The 20,029-nt window shown below is 34.9% G+C and overlaps 1 protein-coding gene across 1 annotated transcript in view; it reads left to right on the forward strand.

Annotated features, from left to right (window-relative positions):
* The first annotated feature begins 19,615 nt into the window (after nt 1–19,615).
* LOC101901487 (uncharacterized) overlaps nt 19,616–20,029 on the forward strand; it is a 115,705-nt gene continuing 115,291 nt past the window's right edge. The window contains exon 1 of the mRNA XM_059124686.1: nt 19,616–19,654. The gene's annotated coding sequence lies outside the window, so the exon portion shown is untranslated. The remainder of the gene's footprint in view (nt 19,655–20,029) is intronic.

The raw sequence follows: 20,029 nt of genomic DNA on the forward strand, positions 1-20,029 counted from the left end.
ATTAGAAGACATGGCAAATGCCTTTGAGCCATGGCAAAACCGCACAGGGTCCTCTGTTCTTCTTTTTAAAACGAATCTGTGAGGACTTTTGCTCAAGGATGGTCTGTAAAAAACCTGAGATCATAGCAAGCATGAAAAACATATGAATGGTCTTTTTAACAAAATCTGACTTTGGCCATTGGACCATAAAAGACCTGTGAAATATTTAATGGTAATCAAAGTCCATGAACGTATGTCCAGAAGATCTCTATCTGTTGGAAGCTATTAATGGACCATTGAAGAACAAAAACAACATTTTTTATGTTAAAGAGCTCTTATGGGTCTTTGGCCTTAAGAAAAGCTGTTAAGAGTCTTCTGTATTAAGGAGACCTGTGAAAGATTTTCGGCTGTCCACGACCCCTTAGAGGTCGTCTGTATACAGAATACTTGGGTAAGGTCTTTAATATGTAGAGTTCCCCCTTTTAGAATATCATCTGTCAAGAGAAACCCCTGGGACAATCCTGTGTCTGCTTATAGCTGTAAAAGTTTTTATGTTCACAGACCACGGTTGAGAAATCCTCTGTCAGCACATGCGTTTCTTTAAAATAATAAATTTTTGTCTTAAAATTTCCATGAAATGTGTACTTTCTATAAAAGTCGTGTGAAAGCTCTTTTGATCATAGGTTGATAGCCTGCGAAAGATCCTCAAACGATAAAGAATGTGACATTTCATTTGACTCGAATTTGATGTTTTTGTAAAAAAATGTGTTTTTTTTCGTTCCGTACCACCCCAATGCAATTCGCTGCGGAGGAAACACAAATAAAATTACAACAAAAACAAAAATCACATAAAACATTCACAACAAAAATAACGCAACATTATTTCTCTACCGCCGCCGCATAACACCAATCGAATGTTTGTAAATGGTCCATGTATACATGCCGAACGCCAAAAACCAAACACACGCACACACAAATGCGTGGAAAATTCGTAACACATCCATAGGCGTCAGGATGTAACCAACATGTAACAGGCGTCATCGACATGTTTCTTTGTTTTTGTTTTGTGTTCTCTCGTTTTATTTGTTTATATTTATTTATTTTTGGCATGTAAAATGAAAGCGTGATCTGCATACAAAACCATGTTCATTGCCAGGCAAATATATAAATATATTCAGATTGGTGGCAATATTAATAGTTTGCGGGGTATGTAAATGTTGTACCCTACCACAGAATGTTGTAAGGGCATTACAAGTTTGGTTGGCCCATTTTTTCACATTTTTTCGGTTCCAAAGGATGAAGTGTCGAGGGCAGAATGGAGTAACGTTTGTCAGGTAGAATTTAAAGCAACGTCTTCTGTATACTCTGAACACTTCGACGTTGCCCATGAGGTTAAATCTGGAAGAGAATACTATAGCGAAAATATTCTGGAGGGTGCTTTAAAGCGTTAGGCACGCAAACATTTTGGCCGCAGACCTTGGACATTCCAACAGGACTCAGCACGCGCCACTGTTCAAACTCTGTGCATCCCAGTTACCATATCAGTGCTAGAACGATATCAGTCTGCTCTCTCAAGTACCTCCCCTACAAATGCGCAAAATTTTGAATTATTTTATCTCTCATAAAATGCATAATAAACATACCTCCCACACAAAAACCGACATTCTAATACATGATGTTTTCCTTTTGGTTTTTTTTTTTTTTTTGTTGGCAATTAACAAATTTGCCGTGATTATTAGAACTCGGGGCGAAACAAGTTTTTTCGCCTTGAAAAAAATTGACATTAAAAAAAAAAAACACAAAAAAAAAAACAGCCAGAGTTGTATTTTTTACCAATTCGCTTCTTAGCCGAACTGCCCATCACCATCAAGAACGAATTTGGAAATTTTGAAAAAAATAAATAAATAATAATAATAATAAAAATAAATAAATAAATATAAAATCCTTTAAAATCTTCAAAATATCGAATATAGGTAGTTCCCGTTATTCGGGGTCTATACGAAGGCTATTTTGTCATAGGCCATTACAATATTAAAATATTTGAAACAATTCCCGTCAATACCGTTATGTGTGACTTATAAGAAGACCTGGACCTGCATATGCAATTTGCTGTCATAGACTGTGGTACCTATTAGGAATTTCAAATATGAAATTTGAAACAATTCCGGTGAATAATGTAGCTTAAATCGGGCTATACGAAGACCTGGACCTTCAAAGTCAGTTTTCTGTCAGAGACTGTAGTACCTATTAGGAACTTCAAGAAAGAAATTTGAAACAACAACATAGGGAGATACCGTTATATATAGGGCTATACGAACAAATGAACCTGCATAGGCAATTTTCTATCAGAACACACATTTGAATAAAATTTTATCAATTTTTCAGTTCGTTCGGATGCTAGAATGATTTATACAGACGGAGGGACAACGCTAAAACGAAATAGAATTTTATGCTGATCAAGAATATATATACTTTGTTGGGTCTAAAATGTATATTTCGAGGTGTTACAAACGGAATGAAAAACTTAATATACCCTCCAAACTATTTATGGTGGAGGGTATAAAAAATGTATCATAAAATATTACAAAAAATATTCACATTTTTGTTAGCATCTGTTCTTGATTTTGTTTTATTTTCGGCTAAAAGGCCATGTGATTAGTTCGGCTAAAAGGCCATTCGATTAGTTACTAGTCGATTAGTTACTGTGGCCTTTATAGCAACAACGTAATCACGAAGCTTTTCTACTTTTGCTCCATTTAAACCATATAGATTTTGCGATCATCCCCAAAAGAAATAAGCGTCTATTCTGACTACAACCCCACCTCCTTGTAAAATTTCGTGAGAATCTGGCCATAATTGGTACCAGTAACGTAACTACCAATTAACATGGACAGCTAGATTTTCTCAGCTCGGCGGAATAGGAGATTTATGCTACTTTGCGATGTAAACTGTAAAAACACCAATACACATGTTACCTCTACTTTAATAATCTGTCCGATTTCGAATAATTATTTGAAATAATTAGATTTTCTCGAACAGTGTTTTCAAAACCTTTTTTTTGTCGATTACATATGTCGGACATTTGTGTGCGATATTTAAAGTTTTTCTGATGTCAATTATTAAAAATTGTGTTATCGTTTAAATTTGGTTTAGGTCAAATCGCCTCGTTTAAGTTCGAAAATACCTTGGATCCTATTATCTCCAGTGTTTAGCCTTCGTTATTAGTTGATCTTATTCTTTGAGAAGTTCAGGTTTTGGAGGTTCCATAGTGAGATTAATATTTAAAAGTAATCCTTTTTGTACTCTACACCCTGAAATTCAGGGTATATTAACTTTGTCACTCCGTTCGTAACATCCCTAAATATTCGTCGCAGACCCCATAAAGTGTATATATAATAATGATTAGCATAAAATTCTAAGTCAATTTAACGATGTCCGCCTCTCTGTTGAAATGTCTAGGATGGTTGGTATTGAAAATGAGATATCTCGGTCCACGTTTTGGATATAGCCGCCATTTAACGGTACTTCCCGAAATTTGTTATTTTAATGATATTAAAAAAATTTTTAATGGATTTTTCTAAAAAATTGGTATTTGTAAGTCATAATAGGGTCTTGCTCCGGTGGCGGAACAATGTACGTATAGGTCCACGTTTTCGTATAGTACGGTACCTCCCGATATTCGGTATTTTAATGATTTTTGCCAGATTTTTCCACTGATTTGTCCAGAAATTGGTATTTGTAGTTCGTAGTGGATCCTCGCTCTGTTGGCAGAACAATGAATGTCTACGCTTTCCTATACCGCACATATAATAGTACCCATCAATATTCGATATTTTGATAATGCCAGTCACATTTACCCACGATTTTTATTTTAATTTGGCATTTAAGACTCCCAATAGATAACAATTCTTAAAGTATAAAATTTTCTATATAGGTTCCTGTTTTGGTATTTTTCGAAAATTTTGCAGTTTAAAGTGGAACACGCTTGAATTCAGATACTTTTATATAACTATGTTTCCTTTACCCAATGGTGGAGAATCTTATAATTTCTGCCCGGCCGAGCTCAATGTTTTTTTCTTACTTCTTAATAATTAATACGATTTGAACACCATTCTCCGGACGGACGCCCTTTCAATAAATGGAATATTTCTCATATTTCTTCTATCTTCTATTATACTGTGTGTACATATAATACAATATACCATATTTTCGCCCATCCTCACCTAATATCCACCTACCCACGTCCAAGCTCAACACTAGGCCAACAAAAGATAAAACAGGAAATTTATTAAAATGCCGTTGTGTTCATGTTCATACAACGTCTGTCCAGTCGGATATTTATACAAGATTTTGTATGCATTGTTAAGAATTCATAATGCCAAAACGACATCACATGAAATGACAATGTATCCGATGATGGTGGTGAGCAACATCATTATGATGATGATAATGATAATAACGACGACAATGATGATTATTAAATAATGATAACATTTGCACCCACACCGATGATGATGATGATGTTCATGTTATAGTTGCTACAGCTGCTATGCATGAATGAATTTAAACATGTATGTATGTGTAATGGTGATAATGTTGCCAATAATAATGACATTCACTTCACATAAGATTCTCGATGATACTCGCAATGTTGTTATACTCTGGCTGGCTGGCTAATAATGATGCCATTGATATTGTCGCAATTACTACCGATATCATTGTTGTTATTATTGTTTATTTTTTTTGTTATTTCTTGTTCACATTGGACAAATAGCTTCTGATGAGGTTCTCTGGCCAATGGTCCCCTCTTGCTGGTTGTTAAACTTTTCTCCGGAACAAGACCAGCCCAAATCAGTATCAACAACATGACCATCATCATCAATAACAAACAAACAAATAACAACAGCAAAACAACACCAGATATCGGTCCGTCATCCCGTGTCATCTCATCTCTTGGTGTTGCTGTACAGATTTTTCCATGTCATAAATATATGAATAAATAATCAAGAGTAAATAAATTCTGTGGTTTGTTTATTTAAATGCAATATGTGTTTGTTAATTGAAAATAAATTGATTTTTATTGAATGCTGTGGATGACTCGGTGCGTGCGTCAGTGTGTGAGTGTGTCTGTGCGTCTATGTTTTTCCCACTTTTATTTGTGTTCGGTATAATTGACATATGTAGTACCTGTGTGCGTGTGTGTGTGTGTATAGAGTAAATATATTTATTTTGCCTTGTGCATATACATACATATCGATTCAGTCTGTCACGCACATTCACATTCGCATTCATAATGGATAATGGTAATCCAATTTATTATCGGTGGCAAAAGAAATGGATTTCATTTGCCAAAAATATGTGTCCTCAGCTAAATTTTCATTGCGGTACTGATTGGTTTTGTTGTTCGAAATAGGATACGTAAATTTTATTTGATTTGGCTGTTTAATACATCACAAATATAAAATAATTTAGAAGGGGAAGAATATATTTGCTTTGAAACATGGGTCCTAGGACAACAATTTAAAATTTCAACATTTATTCACTTTTTTCGGACTTTATTTACAGAGCATTGTACTGTGGTCGCATATGTATGGGAAGGTGTGACAAACATTTTTCCGAACTTTGAATACCATCCACCATTTGGAACGAATTTGGAAATTTTCAAAAAATAAAGTCATTAAAAAATTCTGTTAAAATTTTAAAAATACCGAATATAGCCGTTATATTGGGGTCTATACGACGTTTACCCACATAGGCCTTGTTTGTCATAAGCCATTACCGTATTCAAATTCGAAACTTGAAATAAACGGTGAATAATGTAGCTAAAATCATCACAATATCGTATATAGGGAGGTACCGTTATATCGGAGCTGTGCGAAGACCTGGACCAGCATAGACAATTTTCTGTCACAGGCTACAGCATCCATTGCGAATGTCAAATACGAAATCTCAAAAAAAGTCGGTGGGTATTGTACCTACCGAATATATGGAGGTACTGGTATATGGGGCCTATACCAAAACCTGTACCTGTATAGACACTTTTCTGTCACAGACTGTAGTTTCCATTATGAACTCTAAATACGTAATTTGAAACAATTCCGGTTAATAATGTCGCTAAAATCATCAAAATACCGAATATAGGGAGGTACCGTTATATGGGGGCTATACGAAGACGTGGACGTGCATAGACAATTTTCTGTCATAGGCTGTAGTATCCATTACGAATCCTAAATACCAAATTTGAAACAATTCCGGTTAATAATGTCGCTAAAATCATCAAAGTACCGAATATAGGGAGGTACCGTTATATGGGGGCTATGCGAAGACGTGGACCTATACAGACAATTTTCTGTCTTAGCCTGTAGAATCCATTTCGAACTTCAAATACCTAATTTGAAACAATTCCGATGAATAATGTATCTAAAATCATCAGAACACCGAATATCGGGAGGTACCGTTGTGTGGGGGCTATACGAAGACGTGGACCTACACAGATTGTTTTCTATCTTAGGCTGTAGTTTTCATTTCGAACTTCAAATGCTAAATTTGAAACAATTCCGGTAAATAATGTCTCTAAAATCATCAAAATACCGAATGACGGGAGGTACCGTTATACGAACTAAACCTGCCTACTGGCAAAATATACATGTGCGCAAAATTTTAGCCCTCTATCTCAATTTATTCGAAAGATAGCTTGATTACAACAGACAGACAGACGGACAGACGGACATGGGTAAACCGTCTTAGAATTTTACGCTGATCAAGAATATATATACTTTGTTGGGTCTGACATAAGTATTTCGAGGAGTTACAAACGGAATGACAAAAAAAAAACTGAAAAAAAATCTTAATTTTGCTGTTGATCTACATGCCACAATTGTGAATTTTGGAATTTTGCATGGAGTTAGGGTGTAGGGCTGGGCAGAAGACTACCAATTTGAACGGTCATCGGACAGTATTTGGCGAGTAAAATGAACCATAATTTTTATGCAAAAAAAAATTTCCCCTAAACCGCGATTATTTTTAATCCCGGCCAAATCCAATTTCATTCAAGGTTACCTCTAACCATAACGCGATGCTGATAACCAAGATATGGGATATTTAGCAAGATACGTACAATGTATGTTTAAAAGAAATAGACCTTAGTTATTCCGCTTATACGTCAAGCTCCGCTTGACTAATTTTCACAATTCTCATGAAATCGAAATGGTCTCTTGCCAGAAAAGAATAAAATCTAAGAAAATCACGTAAAAATATGCCAACAAAAAAGTGAATATTTGTTGTTAAATTTTTTATTTTTTTTTTACCCTCCACCTTGGAAAGGAGGGTATATTAACTTTGTCATTCCGTTTGTAACATCCCTAAATATTCGTTTTAGACCCCATAAAGTATATATATTCATAATCAGCATAAAATTCTAAGTCGATTTAACGATGTCCGTCTGTCTGTCCGTCTGTCTGTCTGTCTGTTGAAATCACGATACAGCCCACATTATTTGACGTAGAGCTCCGAAATTTAGCAGAGCTATTTGCATTGTGTCTAGGATGGTTGGTATTGAAAATGAGATATATCGGTCCACGTTCTGGTATAGTCCCCATATAACGGTACCTCCCGATATTCGGTATTTTGATGATTTATGCCACATTTTTTCACGGATTTGTCTTAAAATTGGTATTTGTAGGTCATAGCGGGTCCCTGAGCGTGTGGCAAAACATTGCATGTATAGGTCCACGTTGTGGTATAGCCCCCATATAAAGGTACCTCCCGATATTTAGTATTTTAGTTTTTTTACCACATTTTTTCTCGGATTTGTCTGAAAATCGGTATTTGTTGGTCATAATGGGTTCCAGCTCCGGTGGCGAAACATTGTAATTATAGGTCCACGTTTTGGTATAGCCCCCATATAACGGTACCTCCCGATATTCGGCATTTTAATGGTTTTTGCCACATTTCTTCTAATGTTTCTTTTACCCTAAGGTGGAGGGTATTAAAAGTTTGGCCCGGCCGAACTTAATGTTTTTTTACTTGTTTTAATTTATTTTATTGCATGCGACTTTTTAATTTGATCTACCATTTTAAATTGCACATTCTGTAAAGGTTTTCTACACCCACATCACTATATTTTTTGGGTATTATATACAGGTCGCATTTAATGTCTGTTCTTCATGAAATTCTCCATGGGGGTAGGGTTAGGGTGAGAAAGAAAGCTTTTTACTTTTGAAGATAGACATTCAGGGTTCAAATGGACAAACAAAAAATACAATTTTCATGATTTTGCAGTCGTTTTACAGGTCACAATAGAAAACCAATCAATTTGGAATTTTACATGAGCAGAGAATTAAAGACATCTAAGAAGTCTAGCATTTCGAATTGTAATTGGATTACATTTAGCTGAAAAATAAACGCCAACTTTAGCGTGAAATTATTTTTGAGGGCCCAACAACACGACAGAGTGCATAAATATTGGACAAATGGCTCCCAGACAAAAAGCTAAAGACAACACCTGGCCAGGGCTCTATGACATCATTTCAAAAATTAAATATTCAAAATGGATTCCGGCAGATTGTAGTTTTGTGGGGTATTACATGACACGCCTGTAGCCTTTGCTTAGTTGTTTTGATATCGATCCCTTAGAACCCAACCCCCGATTTGAGGGATTTTTCAAGATTTTAGCAAAATTTTTAACATATTTTATTTTATAAAGACGCGTGTGTTTATACCCTACACCACATAGTGGTAAGGGTATTATGTTTTTGTACATTTGTTTGTAACAGTTAGAAGGAAGCGAGATAGATCCATAGTTATTCCTGAGGATCTTCATAGAATCACTTCCAGAGTCGATTTATGCATGTCAGCCCTTCCCTCTGTCCATGTATTTTTGTGAACAATAAAGATGCAATTTTCAAAACAATATTTTTTGGCCCAAGAACGAACCCTACTGAAATTGAGAAAAATCGGTTAAAATTTAGATATAATTCCCATTTATAACCCCATTTATAACCTGATTTCGGGTTAATTGCTCACAATATGTCATACATCAGTCCAAATAACCTGAATTTGAGAAAATCAGACCGAATTTGGTGTAGAAGCAAGTGCATAAAATCTGGAGAAAATCGGTTCAGATATAGCTATAGCTCCAAATTTATATATTTTGCATTCGATTTGGGGTTTTAAGTGTATAATATGCGTAATATGCACTCCATTAAAATTATATTTGGTAGCAGATAACTTATGGAGCTCAAAAAAAAAAATCTGTCAAATTTTATCGAGGTCGAATCTGACTCGGATGTAGCTCCTATGTACATCTTTATCCGATATAAGGTTTATTGATTAGCAAATGGCTAATATCAACCCAAATGGACTGAATATTGGTAATTCCAACTGAATTCATTGTAGAACAAAAGTACTTCATATTTTGTGAAATTCGGTTCAGATGTATCTATAGCTCCCATATATATGTTCTATCCGATTTCGATAGTAATAATCTTTGGTACCAAATATGAGATACAGCTCAGAAATAATTGTTTAACATGTTGTCAAAATCGGTTCAGATTTGGATATAGCTCCCATATATACTTTTATCCGATTTCAGGTTTATTGTGCACCAAATGGCTAATATCTGCCCAAATGGGCTGAATTTTGACACTTACGATGGAATTCACCCTAAAATCAAGTGCTTCAAATTTTGGTAAAAATCGGTTCAGATATATATAGATCTCCCATATATATGTTTCATCCGATTTGGTGTTACAGTTCCTCACATGCGTAATATACGCTCCACAATAATGATATTCGATACCGCACATAAAATACAGCTTTTAAACACCTCTGCCAAATATTTTCGAGATCCGTTCAAATTCTTACATAGCTTCGATATATAAATCTTCAGTCGATTTTACGCTTATTGCTCACAATTTATTTAATATCAGCCCAAATTGAATAGTTTTTTTTTTCGTATTTAACCGAATTTTTTCTATTTGGTGGAACTCGGTCCGGTATATATATTGCTCCAATAAATATTTTTTAATATAATCCTTTACTATGTCATATCATACACTATACAGCAATGTTATTTGGTATTAAATGTACAAAAGCCTCGGTCAAATTTGTTAAAAAGCAATTCAGAGTTGGATGTAGTCAAATTGTGACTTCACTAAAACCATGATACCCATTCAAATAAGGTTTATAGTTGGTATGATCTACCACACATAAATTCCCAATACAAACTTTTTATGCTACGGGAGCTCTACTAAATACGCATAGTGGTGTAGGGTATCATATAGTCAGCTCTGCCCGACTTTCTATCTTCCTTACTGGCGATTCTTGTCAGGCTTAGGACAACTTTGCATTTGCTCAGTTTAGTTATTTCGGAATAAGAAGCCCATCCGAATACTCCTACAGTCCTCAATATTCTTATCAATTCTATATCAATCCTAAAATCGTTTAAATCAATATCAGTTCGATTAAAAATTACTCTTTTATCAAAAAGTAATTCCCACAAAAAAAAAATTAAAAAAATCTATAGATTTCTATGAACATTTACACATTCTACTCAAATTTAAAATTTTCAAAAAAATATTTAATTTCTAAAAAAAACACAAATTTAAATGTCTTAAAATTTATCGATTTAACCGCAATGTCTGCTAGTCAAAAAACCAGGGTTGAGGTTTTTCCTCAAACAAAACTTTTGATGTTTTGTTTTCCTCCTTCGTCTTTTTGTTCTGGAAAATGTCTAAAAGCAAATGAATACAGCAGTCAAGCAGAAGAACTGGATAAATAATAAAAGCTGGTTGAATGAAAATAATAAAAACAAAAACGCCCTATGGGCACAGTATAAACATCAACTGCATGAGAATTTGTCAGATGTGAAAATACAAATAGGAAAAGGTGGAAGGGGTAAGCTTGTTAAAGCGTCTGTTTTCCATCAATGACATTATTTGCCAGAATATCCTAATTCAATAAAAAGTGCTGAACTTTGGAAATCAATTGTTTGTGAAATTTACGTTATTAAATGAAAATAATAAAAGAACTGTTATGGAATTTGTATTTGTATTTTTGTCGAGCTAAAGTTTCAATACGCTCCACCATTTTTAAAATATAGTATGGTATAAGTTAAGAAGTTAAAATCGGTTTTGCCGCCAGATGTAATATCTCAGCCAATGTTCAATTATTTAAATACATATATATTTTGACTTCTGTTATGATTATTCAAATTGTTGGCCCTCTATGGAGTAGGTTCCGAAGAAATGGGCCAATATGTCCATTTCGTATGGGTCGTAAATAAATTTGATATAAATATTGCGACGTGCCAGGCTTGAATTATATTGGTTACTTCCTTCACTTTATATGAAATATGTGATAATTTTTAGAAAATGTGCCGTCATAACAGGCGATGGTCGCTCTACGCTCGTATTAATCGACCGTGGCATCAGAATAAATGAAGAATATTATCGCGAAAATATTCTGAAGAGGGTATTAAAAAAAAAATACAAAAGTGTCGATCTCCTCAAGCAAGCGCTTCGCCGGGAAGGGGCCAAAATACCGCAGAGCAAAATTTGTGAAGCTCTTGACGATTTCATTGGCCGTTTGAAGACCATAATTCGTGCCAAAGGTAAGCAATTCGATCAAATCTAAACTTATTCTAAAATTTAATGCTATTTCCGACATTTTTTGCTTTCATTCAATAAAATTTAAAAAAAAAATGTACAAATTATGGCGTTTGACTTTGTTGCAGTTTTTTATCTCACCCTGTATACACAACAGATCTTGTGTTGTGTTTGTGTGTGTGAAATTTTGAAGCGTTTATTTTTTTCAAAATCTCGAACACTTTGTAGGGCAGGTATCCCAAGAAATGGTCCGATCTCTACCATCTTTATAACAGATCTTGTGTTTATGGAAATTTTGGAATGTTCCATGTCTGAATTGAAGCGGATGTTAATTTCGTGTTTTATGACCAGAAGGAGTGGACCGATATGTACCACCTTCACAGCAGATCTTGTGTTAGCAGAAATAATGGGATATGTGAAGTTTGAAGAACACCGGATGCTTAATACGGATTTTATAATCGTGTTGGTTAAAACTTTGACCCTTTGTGGTGGAGGTACCAGAGGGAATGGTCTGATCGCTAACATCTTTATAACAGATCTTATGTTAATAGAAATATTGAGATGTGCCAAGTCTGAAGGGAATTGGATGTTAATTTCGCGGTTTTTGAGCTTCATAAAATGTTGACGCATTTTTGGGTAGGTACCAGCAGGAGTGAACCGAATATATTCCATTTTCCCACCAAAGCTTGGGTTAATACAAAAATTTTGTTATGTGAGTAATTTGAAGACAATCGGAAGACAAATTTGGCTCTTGAGGGTAGGTACTTGATGGAGTGGACCGACATTGTCCATTTTTGCACCTGATGCAAATATTATGATTGGCAAAGTTTTTATTTTGAATCTTCTTTAGGGGGAGGTACCTGTAGGAGTGGACCGACATTGCCCATCTCCGAACTCGATAATAATATTACGATGTACCATGTTTGGACCAAATCGGTCCATAATACATATCCTTTCGATATGTATCGTGCGCACTTGCCAGACAGACATTCGGACGGACATCGCTACATCGACTCTAAATGTCCTGAAACGGATTGGGTCCGACGAGACCGTGGGTTTAAAACCATGATTTCGATGAGGCTTATTTTGGCTGAATCAAATGATATATACCCTCTGTACAGCTGAAGGCAAAAAACTGGTTTAAAATTTTCTTTCTGTCTAAAATTCTCATATTTTGGATCGAAAATTTATCCTTGAATTTGCAAATGTCCCATATTGCAGAAAAAATACGAGGACTGTTTCTTCTAGTACCCTAACAGTAATAAAAAATCCTTGCAGCATTTAATACGATTTCCACAATACATTCATTCCAGTTAATAGCCCTTTCTCTCTCAAATGCCACCCACATTCTAAGACGTTTTGCACCAAATCTAAAATAATTATTTCCCAGGAATCTTTTATCAATGCAATGCAGCCCGCCAGTCCGACAGTCAGTGGGTCAAATAAACCCCTTTCATGCTAACAATTTACTTGTTCATTTTTGTTTTTTTTTTGCTTCCCTTCAATTTGTCACGTTGGCTTTATTATAATAAAGTCTGTACTGTGACCCCACCCCTTTTCCTCCTCCCCCTCCTGTATTATAGCTGGCTATGTCTATGTGTCCACATTCAGCCAACTTATAAATGTCTGTAATCTTTTCTATTGAAAGAAAGTTAAGTATTGTGATTGTTCAGCCATGCATACGAAGTACTTCTTGTACGGATTGCGAACAGCCAGCCAACGCGAGCAGAACTTTGCAATAACTGCTGAATACAGAGTACTGCAAGAGAAAAAGCAAAGCATTTCCAACACAACACAATATTTGTAACAATAAGTCAGGGCAGAATAGCAATAACAACAACAACAAAAACAAATACAATAGAAATGTCAAGAACAACTGATGGCATTGCTATTGCATACAAATGTTGTCAAGATGTTGCTAACCACGCCGAGCCAACCGAACCGAACCCAACCCAACAGAACGACGAAGAAAGAAATTAAACAATTTAACTCAAAAGAAATGCCAATAAGAAGTAGCGCGTGTTCGGATAAAAGCAAATGGAAGACAAAAACAAAACTCCAAAGAAAACAAAAACAAACAGCGCCCATAATAAGTAACAGAAATATTATATCGTGAAGATTACACCAATTCCTAGGAAAAAAAAAATACGCTTCGTGGAAAATCAAAAGTAACTAGGAATGAATTTCCACTCGACTGGATAAGTTGCATACACCTACGTCTGCAACATAAGATGTTTGTTTTGATTGGTGACAACTGAAACCAAGGAGAGTGAGAGGGGTGGGGTTAGCCTTAGCTGTTGGGGGAAAACATAAAAAATGGGGAAATAGGATATAGTCGATACGATTCGAGGAATGTGTAATTCTAGGAGACTAGGTATATGTCACACTTTAGGTATCCGTATATCAAACTGAAAATTTATATTTATGAACATCACGCTAGATAAGAATGAAAAATAAATAATCGACGACTTTAAACAACAAAAATTATGAAATTTTCAACGACTAGTATTAGAGAAAAGAACACTTTGAAAAAACGACAGTAGCGAGACTCGGGTATCTTACTTAGATTACAAATACTATTTATATCGCTTGGAAAATATAGCTTTTCGTGCCGTTCGTCATATCGCAGCTTTACCCAAAAATACAGAGTTTTGTTAGATAACTCGATATATTAATGTTGTTTAAATATTAAAATTGTTTTACTTTTACACTGTGCGACACAAACAGTTATTATAAAAAAAAGAGTTAAAAATATTGTGCAGATAAACCAAATATTTCTTGGAATTCATGTATTTTAGAATTATTTTTGTAAAACAAGTCAACCCTCAAATGAGCCATTAAATGGGTCTTTTAGATATTCTTCTTCAAAAACCCTTATGTGATGTGAACGTATCATATTCAAAATTTACAAAAAAAAAAAAAAAAAAAAAAATAATAATAATAATAATAATAATAATAATAATAATAATAATAATAATAATAATAATAATAATAAAAACAACATTTTTGGTTTTAAGTCGCCCCACCTTACTTTATGCAAAATATTCCAATAGAACATCACTTATATACCCTACAACCCTATGTGTTGAGCACCTTCAAATATTTGCCCCACAATATTTTACATAAATCTTCGTATCTAGCCGAGCTTAGTCGATTGTTAATTTTCCTTGTTAATTTTTAATCACGCTGCAGGTCGTGATTATGGATATATCGATACGTTTTGCGTGGAATTAGGAACAGAAGCTCATCAATTTAGATGGTCATAATAAATATAGGTATTTTCAGAAATTTTACTGTTATTTATAGTTACGTAGTGCAGGATTTGTATAATTTTTTTATTTTATTATTTTAGGGCCAGAATTTTAAATTTAACATTCAGATAATGAGATGTCGTACATATAGAGACAATTTTTTTGTCTAATTTTGATATTAGATATTACGCCATAATATGCATACATTTTTTGGCGAAAATAGTTTCGTTAAAGTTAAAAAGTATCTGTCGGTTTTTTTCGATAGATATATACCCTCAGCCACTGTTCGTTTATATACATCTATAAATATTTTTCTAACTTGTGTTGTGATTATTCATACTGTTTACCCTTTATGGGGGAGGTACCAAAAAAGTGGGCCAATGTTGTACATTTCGTATCTGACCAAAGTCTGATATAATTGAGAAATGTAGGTACCACTGCAGTATGCCTATGAAATCTTTATTTGCATCAAATCCCTGGTTACCAAAATTTCAAATAATCGAAGACTTGTTTTACATATATAGGATATATCGGACCTCCTTTGAGGGCTTTAACAAAGTGGTGGTACGATATCTATCATCTTCACAACAAATCTTGTGTTAATAGAAATATTATAATGTGTGAGATATAAAGAGAATCGGATGCTTACTTTACAAATTATAAGAGATTGAATAATTATCAAAATTTTTTACCCTTTGTGGGGGAGGACCGACATATTTCATCTTCACACCAGATCTTTTGTTAGTTGAAATACTGTGATGTGCGAAAATTTATTTATTTTAATCGCATTTTATGGGAGTTATAATTATTACAAATGTTGACCTTTTCTGTGGGAGGTACGGAGATGGGCAATATCGATCCACTCCTTTTGGCATTATCCCACAAAAAAATCGAAATTTTCAAACATCCGAGTTCGTTCCATCTTTGCAAATCCTAATGTTTTCGTCGGTGCTAGGTCAAGTATGAAAATGGACAAAACCGAGGTTAACCGCATCAAATAAACGCTTATATTGCGAATTTTTTGCGAGTTTTTTTAAATTTATAATCAGATGGAGCAAACATATGGAAGCTACGTCTAAATTTTAATTGATTTTCAGGCCCCGAGAAGGCCGAAATCAATATATCGGTACTATAAGTATATTTGATCCGATATGATCCACATATGACACACTTTATTTTAGTTGGAACTTTTTTGTACCATATGAAGATCTTCTTCCAAAATAACACAATATTCGCACACATTCTGATTTTTCTGAACATTACCATGATTTTCGAAGTAGTGTCGAAATATTTCCCAGCGTTGTTCAAGCATATAATATAATTATATTCATTCTGCGGATGGATAAAACTAATTATCTTGCAAATCAGGCAATGGAATGGATGGGAGATATATATGAGATCGATTACAATAGAACTTTTCACCAAAAATAATTAGGAAATATAGACGATTGAAATAACATAAGTCAGGAGGTAGCCGTAAAATCGATTTTGTTATTAAAATAGGCAGAAATTTTCTGATCTAGTTTTTATACCTTAAAACACTATGTGTTCGGGTAGTATAAGTCTGATTGGGCCAAAAATATATACATGTTTTTTTTTTTTTTTAAATCAAAGAAAAAAATAAAAATTTGGCGGTTGGCAACGTTAATCATTTAATTTGTTCCAAGTTGATTTGTTCACATCAACTTTTGAATATCAAATGGCCGCCTCTGGCGTTGATGATATATTGTGCCCTTTTTGCTGCATTTTCCATCGTTTTTGCCAACATTTCGGCCGGAATAGCGGCTATTTCTTCACGAATGTTGTCCTTGGGCGAACGCGGTGGCCAGTCCAAATCACCGCTTTTCGACATCAAACGGCCCGGAAACATATTCTTCAGAAAATCGATTGTTATGCGACTTGTGTGCGGTGGAGCGCCGTCTTGTTGAAACCAGAACTGCCTCATACGCTTTCGAGGAATAATTGGCATCACAAAATTGATGGTAACAGCATGGCCATTTTCATTTTGGAAGAAGAACGGCCCAATGACCGTTTTCGCACTAACGCCGCACCAAACTGTGACTTCTTCGTCATGAAGAGGCACTTCTTGAATCTCCTGAGGATTTTCAGTGGCGTAAAAACGGCAAATTTTGCTTATTTACGGTCCCATTCAATGTGAAATGGGCTTCATCGGATATGATAATTTTGTTCCAAAATTGCTCGTCATCTTCGGCCATTGCGATGACTCTTTGGGCCCATTCCAATCGACGAGGCTTGTCTGCAGGCAACATTCTTTGAATTTTGTACGGGAACAAATGCAAATCAATGCGAATAATCCGTTGTAAAGTGGACCGAGCCATGTCCAACTGCTGAGAACGGCGTTTTTGGGATGTTCTTGGGGACCTCTCAACACTGGCTCGTACGGCAGCGATATTCTCGGCCGATCGCCTCGGTCGACTTTTATATGGCCTCTTCGGATTAGAAAGAGCCTTACCAGTAGAAAATTTTTCGTATAAACGCTTAATGGTGTTCTTAGAAGGCGCACTTCTCACATTTTTTAATGTTTTAAAAGCAAGTTGAGTTTTCACAATTGACTTCTTCTGTTGAATGTAAATTTCAACAATTTCAGAGCGCTCGCGTGGCGTGTATTGGTTCATGGTAAAAATCAGCTTGGACTGACGCTTCTAACTCGGTATGTCATTAAGCGATGTGACATCTCTGTCAAAAGTTATGGCGTTGCCAGATGGGTCCGTCGAATATGGGCAACCCTGTATATATATTGAACTTCCTATCTCACCTAGCTGAGTCGATCTAGCTATGTATGTCCGTTCGTCTGTCCATGTCAATTTGTAATCAGGTCTGATTCTTACGAAATGGAGGTGGGATAGGGTCAGAATAGAAGCATATTGTTTTTGGAGATGATCGCAAAATATTAAAGGGTTGATATGGACGGAGAAAAAAACATAAAATACTCTTGATTTTGCTGTTGCTCCACAGTCCACATTTAGAGTTTAGGGCTGCGCAGAAGCCTACCCACCGAAATATTTAGCAAATAAAATAGACTATAACTTGAATGTAAAAAATGCGAACATTTCCGCTAAACCGCGAATATTTTTAATCCCTTTAGTGGTTCAAATGGACCAAAAAATTATAATTTACCTGATTTTACAGTCGTTCTACAGATAACATTATTTTTCAAATTTTTAAAATTGAAAATTATACATTGATATATAGTTTTTCTTAACTAGCAGTGAATTTTGATGCAGAATTTTTTTAAAATTTTTGACACTTCTTGACAAGTCAAATTAACATCAACATCGAACACACCTTAAATATGAATCTTAGGATTAACATTTCGTTAATTTGTATGGATTTGAGTATTCATTGGTAAGATCTATACTTTTCTTTCCTCCTCTCTCTATTTTATCAAAATTTTCCTAAAAGCAATCTTTTTAGAGTTATTTAGCCCATATGGTCTCAACATAGGTACTAAAAAGATATCAATTTAAACTTTTGCTACACAGCAATTAACCATAAAAATTCTACACATTTCAAATTACTTTCGCTTTAAATGTAAAACTTCTTTGGGAAATGGCGTATTGGCCCTTGGCAAATATTTACAATCAGGGAAGCCAGCCAACTAAGGAGGGTGGGAGGATACAATTTAATTAAGTAGTTTAGTATTGCATTGTTGAGACTTACCAACGGCACAATACTATAACGCAGAATATCCTTAGTTTCATTTACTTCGGGAGAAGTTTGGTTTTTCTTGTTGTTGTTACTGTTTCTCTCATTGTTGTTGTTCGGTGTTTTGTTCGCTCTCGGAAACTCTCAAGAAATAATTTCATTTCACAATCATTGACGCAGCAATATTTTGGCCCATCGCCCACTCTCTCACGCACACACACACACGCGCACCCACACATCATTCATTCTTTTGCTCCTCATTCATTGGAAGTATTTAATCTAAAAGGATTTCCAAAGAGTGAAAAAGGATTTATTTATTATAGAGAAATTTGTCAGAATCCATAAAACAAAGGAAAATGCTAATAAATGGTAGATTGGGTCGAGCAATAAAATCGGAAAGGTCTACCGTGGTTGGGTAGCCAGCCAGCCAGCCGGTGAGTGCTTCGCAAAAGAAAAAGTTTGTTTGCAAACAAATGAATTGAAATTTTGTTTTTGTTAAATAAATTAATGCCCAAAGTATTAACAACAATACTCCGGAATAATGTCTAAGCGAAGTTAAGTGAAGGGGTTTTGCGAGCAGCCAACAGCCATTTGATGTGAATTGAAATGCAAAAAGGTCAACAAACAAAACGAGGATCAAAAGTTTTTTTCCGTCGTTGTAACCAAATTTCTAAAAAGTATTTTTCATTAGCAGCAAATGATTTGTGTATCCAAAATTAGAAAATCCCCAAGGGATGTTTAACGGGGGGATGGTGGGTGAAATGAATGTATGGTGGCCAAGGTGCTAAAGTCAACGAATATGTGTTTGTGGTTAATTCATTAATTTCCAACAGGAAATTCAGTGGTTGGTCAGGGAGGTGAGGTGAGGCCATTACGGGAAAATGTTTCATGTTCTGCAAAACTTTTATTTCATGATATTGTTTTGCTTTTAGATGGAAATTTTTGTGGACATTTGTTATTATAATTGATGACGGTGGTGAGGAGGGGGGGAAATGGAAATTTTTGGTCGTCGATTGACAATAACAAACTTTTTTATTATGCTATAAATAAAAAGCTTCCGTTTTCACTGCAGCAACACCAATACTAATTCGCTTCTTTTTTCTTTTTATTTACAGGTATGTTGGATGAAAAAAATCATATATTTGCAAGAAGGTATTTGATAAGAATGGTATTTGATAAGAATGGTATATGAAATGATGAGAAACCCTTTAAATATCCAAACACAAAATAAGATATTGTGAAGAGAGCGGAAATATTAGGAAGAGATTCGAAAGAAACTTATGGCTTAAATGTCCTCACCATACCCTCCACCATATAGAGTTTGGCATTCCTATTATAAATTCTCCAAATAATAATTTAAGACCCCACCAGGTATATATGCATACATATCTCTGACCAGCATAAACTTATATGTCGATTTTAGCATGTCTGCCTGTCTTGGGAAATTTTTATAGCTTCCGCCCGTATTGGAGTAATTTTATGAATTACCGCGCCACTGAAATGCTATGTCTTTGTGCATTTGTTTGT

Source organism: Musca domestica, unplaced genomic scaffold, assembly GCF_030504385.1.
Source record: "Musca domestica strain aabys unplaced genomic scaffold, Musca_domestica.polishedcontigs.V.1.1 3, whole genome shotgun sequence".
Lineage (NCBI taxonomy): Eukaryota > Metazoa > Arthropoda > Insecta > Diptera > Muscidae > Musca > Musca domestica.